Consider the following 6114-nt stretch of genomic DNA (forward strand, 5'->3'; position numbering starts at 1 on the left):
GACCTAATATAGGTTCTTAACCGCAACCGGTCGGGTTCGGATCGGCTAGACCTCCAGCAGCTCTCTAGGCCCCGTTTCCGACGCTTCATCTCCCGGAGCTCCGCGGAAAACCATGGAGCTCGCTGGGATCTGCGCCGGGTCAGGGGCCGCAAGGGTACAACCCGGTCAAGAGCCTCAGTGGCTGCCCTTTCCCAGGCTTCCACTAAGGCATCCGCCGAGCTGTGAGCAATGGAGGCAGGTGGGGACCCCAGCGCCGCTTGGAATCTATCAGGATCCATTAAGCGTCTGGGGCGGTACCATCTAATTGGCTCCGTGTCCCCACGGCGGGGGGTGGCAAAACGGAAGACCAGCCGCAGGAGATGATGATCGGTCCATGACAGGGGCATAATAAATGGAGAGCCCCCACCAAGATCATTTTACTCACCTCAGTGTAACTATTGTTGAGAAAATCGTAATGTATAAAGATATTTTGAACACTGAAGGGAAAACAAAATGGAAACGAGCTGGGAAAACAGGTATTGGTTTAATAAGGTGACTGTAATTGCAAATAAAATTGAGTTACAAATTCGATAGAAAAGATGCTATAATTTAGAAGCAATGTTAATAGATACAATATTAGAAAAATGATGAAGAAACATACATTTAATTTTGTATGTATGTTATATGTATTAATAGAAAGAATAGCATTTTTTAGTGTCTGAAAAGTGAAGAAACATCACTTGAAGAAGAGAGGATTAAGAAAATGTCAGAATGTGCAGAAATTAAGAGCGATATTGAAGAACAAAGAAAAGGAAGATATAGTTTTAATATGTATTAAGTAAAAAATGAACCCAGACAACACATTTATTAAGCACTTATGATTTGTAAAAATTAGAAAATCAATAAAATTTTATAAAAAAAATAAAATTCAAACTGATAGATCTGCAGCTTTTCACATACATAATCTGACCTTTAGGCAAGTCTGTTGCTAAGCATTTAATTCTGAGGGTGTAGACTTCCTAATAACAGCTGAGTATCTTAATCCTGGGAAAGTGCAGTACTGTGGCTTGCTTGAGTGATGTAAGAGTGAAAACACAGGTACATACATGAACCATTTATCCCAGCTGCAAAGATGGCCATTCATTCTAGAGGGAAATATTGATGTTGGCGCCTATCTGACATGTTAAATAGGAAGATAGTATGCAGCAAAGCAAAATGCCAGTGACAGTATAATTCTAATTTACCATAACTTCTCTATTTCACACAAAGAGCACATAAGCATTGTTGGGAAACTGGGTGACTGCAACTAGTACTTTGTACAAATATGCATATTTTCTTTAAATGTTGCATGAATCATTCAGGTAAGGGGTCTCTAATGTGAAACAAGTATTGGTCCTTTTTTCCTGAGTTTTAAAGATATATACTACAGCTTAGAGAAGCTTTTCACTTCAAATTGATAGCAGAGTTCAGTAATCGTAGATTGTGGTGCTGGAGGCAGAAAAAGAAGGCTTAGAAACCTTAATTGCCTTATCCACCTAGTATCTCTATTTTGACAGGGACGCGGTGGCTCAGTGGGTTAGGACGCTGAGCTTGTCGATTGGAAGGTCGGCAGTTTGGCGGGTCGAATCCCGAGTGCCGCGTAACAGAGTGAGCGCCTGTTACTCGTCCCAGCTTCTGCCAACCTAGCAGTTCGAAAGCACGTAAAAATGCAAGTAGAAAAATAGGGAACACTACGGTGGGAAGGTAACAGCGTTCCGTGCGCCTTTGGCATCTAGTCATGCCGCCCACATGACCACGGAGACGTCCTCGGACAAGCGCTGGCTCTTCGGCTTTGAAACGGAGATGAGCACCGGCCCCTAGTCGGAAATGACTAGCAGGCATGTGCGGGGGAAACTTTACCTTTACTTTTATCTCTATTTTGGAAGGAAGAGTCATTTCTGACCTTTTACAATGGAGCAGGGAAAGCAGGGTAATTTCCAGAAACGTGGGAGAGATTCTTAAAAAGAAGTGGCATTTATGTTTCTATTTCCTGTTATTCTTTCTTTTTATAAATTGGTGCTTTGAGCCTATTTGCCAAAAGGCTTCATTTCTTTAGAAGTAAACATTTTACTTTAGAAATATTTCTGCAGTGATTGCTCGCAATAAAGAAAAGATGGTTTTTTTCTGGACTTTGGAGAGTAGTGGCCCAACCAACCATAAAGGGCAAAAGGTGTAGAAGAAAATGTACACTAATTAATGTTTCTTTGGGAGGATCCTCCACAAAGATTGCATACTGTTATTTAATCCTACTGTCTCAGAATCTGGTGTTACATATTTTTAGATCATTGCCCAAACATTCTTTCCAAACATAAAGCCTAAAGCTGAGTTTTTGCGTACATACGAGATGCAATGCCGAAATAAACATTATTATGACTTAATAAGATAACCTGTAAGATAATAAGATTATGCTTCTTATCTTTTCTGCTACCTTCTCTTATTGGTATCTTATGATTACGTTACTTAGTTGTTTGAATGTTGAGAGCTTATGCACCAGAGACAAATTCCTTGTCAATCACACTTGGCCAATAAAGCTATTCTATTCTATTCTATTCTATTCTATTCTATTCTATTCTATTCTATTCTATTCTATTCTATTCTATTCTATTCCTATTCCTATTCCTATTCCTATTCCTATTCCATTCTAAGATGGCCTGTTTTCCACAGCATGCTAAGTAGGAATGAAGAAATAGTTCCTTCACAAAACAAGCAATATTCTGGATGCTCTTGCCAAGTTTTGTTTTGCCCCTGAGCATGCGTAGAGTTCTATCACCCAGGGATAAAACTCTATGTATGCTCAGGGACCTTTATTCATAGGTTGCAAGCCAGGGTAAGATATGGGGTGTTGCAACACAGTCTCAAGAGAATGAAGGGCCTGTTGATCTGCAGAAGCCTCTCTGGGGAAGATGGTTTTCCTTTTCCACTCTTAACAGAAGGTGCCTCTATTAGGTATCTTCAGTACAAATTGGCGTTCTAAGGCAGGATAAATTACTAAATAATGAGAAAATGGCCAAAGTCAGGAGGAAAATCTGGGACAAGGGGAACTCAGCAGAGAGAAAAAGAGGCAGTACTCATTCAAGTCCCCTATGAACTCCAGACTCAACTGGATCCCAATCAGAAGCAGGAGGGAGTAGGATCTAGGAGGCAAAATTAACCAGGTCTGGTTAGGAAGGCAGAATGGAACCAGATTTTACACAGGTTAAAATCACCATTGCTTTGTAACTCTAAGAAGGACACACTCATTACTTCCAAGAGTCATTTTCTCCTATGGGATTCTTTGAAATCACAAGCAAATAGGAGCTATGGTCAATGAAATGGCTAATTGACCCCATGTGAAAGCAGGCTTATCTTGCAGTTTTTCCTGTGTCAAAAGGGATGTTTTCCTGAGTTCAATAGTGCAATGGAATCTGGGCAACGTCATTTGGGCTCGAAACCTATGCGGTGCCAGACCTGGTTAATACTTGGATAGAAGACTAGCAGAAAATCCCAATGCTATAATCTCCACTGGCGATTCAAAAAGAATCGTGCAAGAAGGTAATGAAAAATCACTTCTGTGTTGTAGCTAAGATGACTCGGCAGTTGAGTGCAGTTCAAAGATTTGACTCAACTTCTCATTAATCTCTCTTTAATGTTGCTCCCCATATCCTAGGAATGAAAACAAGACTGGAATGTGTCCTTTGAAGCATACACAAAGATTTCTGAGTTAAGAGAGTGCACTAATTTTCCTATTGCTGTTTTCCCATGTATGGAAAGAGGATTTTTCTTAAACAAAATGATGACTTTGTGAGAGCTGAAAGCATTAGAGAATTGGACCCAAATGCCCCAGTTCCCTCTGAGAGTATTTGGGGGAGGTGCTTCAACAGGTAATGTCGCTTTCTCTTTTAGGATGTGTTGGAGCATAGCTGTCATCTACAGCTAACCTAACAACTACTTTTGTTAAGGGGACTTTCCTGACACCTTGACAGCTGAAATGCCTTACAGTATGATGGGCTGAGTATTTTTCTTAGCTGACATTTCTGTCCTGCCTCTGTAAGGGCCACCATCTTTCTTCTGCCCCAGTGTCAAATACTGTAATTGGAAATCAAGGAGGAACTCTGCACCCCAAAATAGGTGCAGGGCCAAGAGCAATCGTAGCGTTTGGTAGGCCTTTTCTACATTCTGTAGGGAGGGGTCCCCAACCTGTGGGTTGTGGCCCACTACCGGACCACAACTGCTTGGCCACCGGGTCGTGTGAAGCCATCGAGCATCCCGCTGGCGCTAGTACCACCCCGTCTGCCGAGCGTCCCACTGGTGCTAGTGCCACCCCACTCCCAAGCATCCCGCCGGCACTAACGCTGCCTGCCCCTGAGCGGGGCAGTACATGAAACCACGCCCCCTCTGATCCGCAGAAAAAACATACTCCACGGAACCGGTCCCTGGTGCTCAAAAGGTTGGGGACCTCTGCTGTAGTGGATAGTACAGTAATTTCTGGTTTTCATAGATTCTCACTTTCTCTCTCTCTCTCTCTCTCTCCTACCCCTCCCCCGCTTTTGTGTGTACCCAGTTTCAGTTGGATTCCTGCCAACTGCCTGGATTAGTCCCTGCAGTTTTCTTGGCAAGATATTTTGGAAATGACTTGCTGTTGCCACCGAACTAGGGCTGAGTGTGTGTGGCTAGCCCAAAGTCACCAACTGCCTTTATGTTAATGAGGGACTAGAACTCACGGTCTCCGGTTTCTAGCTGGTGCCTTAACCACTATATCACGCTGCTTGCCCTTTCATAGACTAGAGTTCACACAAGGAGTTAACCTTGGACTAAGCCAGAGTATTTGCAGCAAGAGGATGGTATGAATTCGAGCTGCCCGTTGGCTTTAAAAAGCTCATAGAGATCGATTCAGAAACAGAGCTTGTTAAGGATTGTATGATAAAATGGGCCCAGAACATTCAGGAAGTTATTACAATGGACATGTGGGAAAAGATCTGGGTGAGGAATGTAAAATTCACTCAAGCTCAAAGTTTAAGAGAGAACTTTTACAAAATGTTTTATAGATGGCATCTAGATCCTAAAAAGCTTGCAAGTATGTATCCGAATTATCAGCCTAAATGTTGGAGGTGTGGTGATGAAGAGGCAACATACTTTCACATATGGTGGACATGTAAAAAGGTTAAGGCTTTTTGGATAAAAGTCTGGTGGAATATGCAGAAGATTTTTAAACGGAGGATAAAGTTTTGTCCGCAATTTTTTTTGTTGGGAATAATTGTTGACGCTACAGTTGTGGACTCTAAGTTGATGTTGAATTTAGTTACGGCAGCAAGACTTTTGATAGGTCAATATTGGAAGAAAGAGGAACTGCCGACTATACAAGAGTGGATTTTAAAGGTTTCCGACTTGGCAGAGATGGCGAAGATTTCGGCCTATTTGAAAGATTACTCGCAAGAACATTATATTATGGAATGGAGAAAATGGATTGAGTTTATCCAGAATAAGTATAGGGTTAAGAAGTTTTATCTAGCATTTGAATAAGTCTTCTTTCGTTTTCTTTCTTCTTTTTCTATTTTGTCTTCTATATATATTTAATAATGCTAAGTTTTGTTTGATCCTATATAAGTTAGAGAGTGATGGATTTTAGAATTTATAGTTGTTAGTATATGGTTGTTTATGATTGCTTTTTTATATATATATACCTTGTATTTAGCTCTGGGAAGTCCGGGGGGGGGGGGGAGGGGGGTTGGGGGGAGGTGGGGGGGGAGGAGGGAGGGGGGAGGGGGGGGAAGGGGGGAGGTAGGGAGGGGAGGGAGAAGGGGGTTTTTTAAAGGAAAACTGTATTTTTAAAACTTTTCAATTAAAAAAAAAAAAAAAAGCTCATCATCATCTTTACCCGCCACTTTCCAGCATCCTCTATTAGCTGTGGATCACTGCATGGCAGGTAATGACATCTTTTTATAGGTTTATGAACACTTGACTTGAAAATGAGTTTTAATCCAATTAGAGAGAGCCTGGAGCAATTCTCTCCACTACACAATTCCTAAAACTCATTAGATTTATACTTCAGCAGACTACCGTATATTATTTCATCTATTGGTTGAGATGCTGTACTTCCTTCCTACATGATTGGAGGGA

The sequence above is a fragment of the Vipera ursinii genome (assembly GCF_947247035.1).
Source record: "Vipera ursinii genome assembly, chromosome: 1".
Classification (NCBI taxonomy): domain Eukaryota; kingdom Metazoa; phylum Chordata; class Lepidosauria; order Squamata; family Viperidae; genus Vipera; species Vipera ursinii.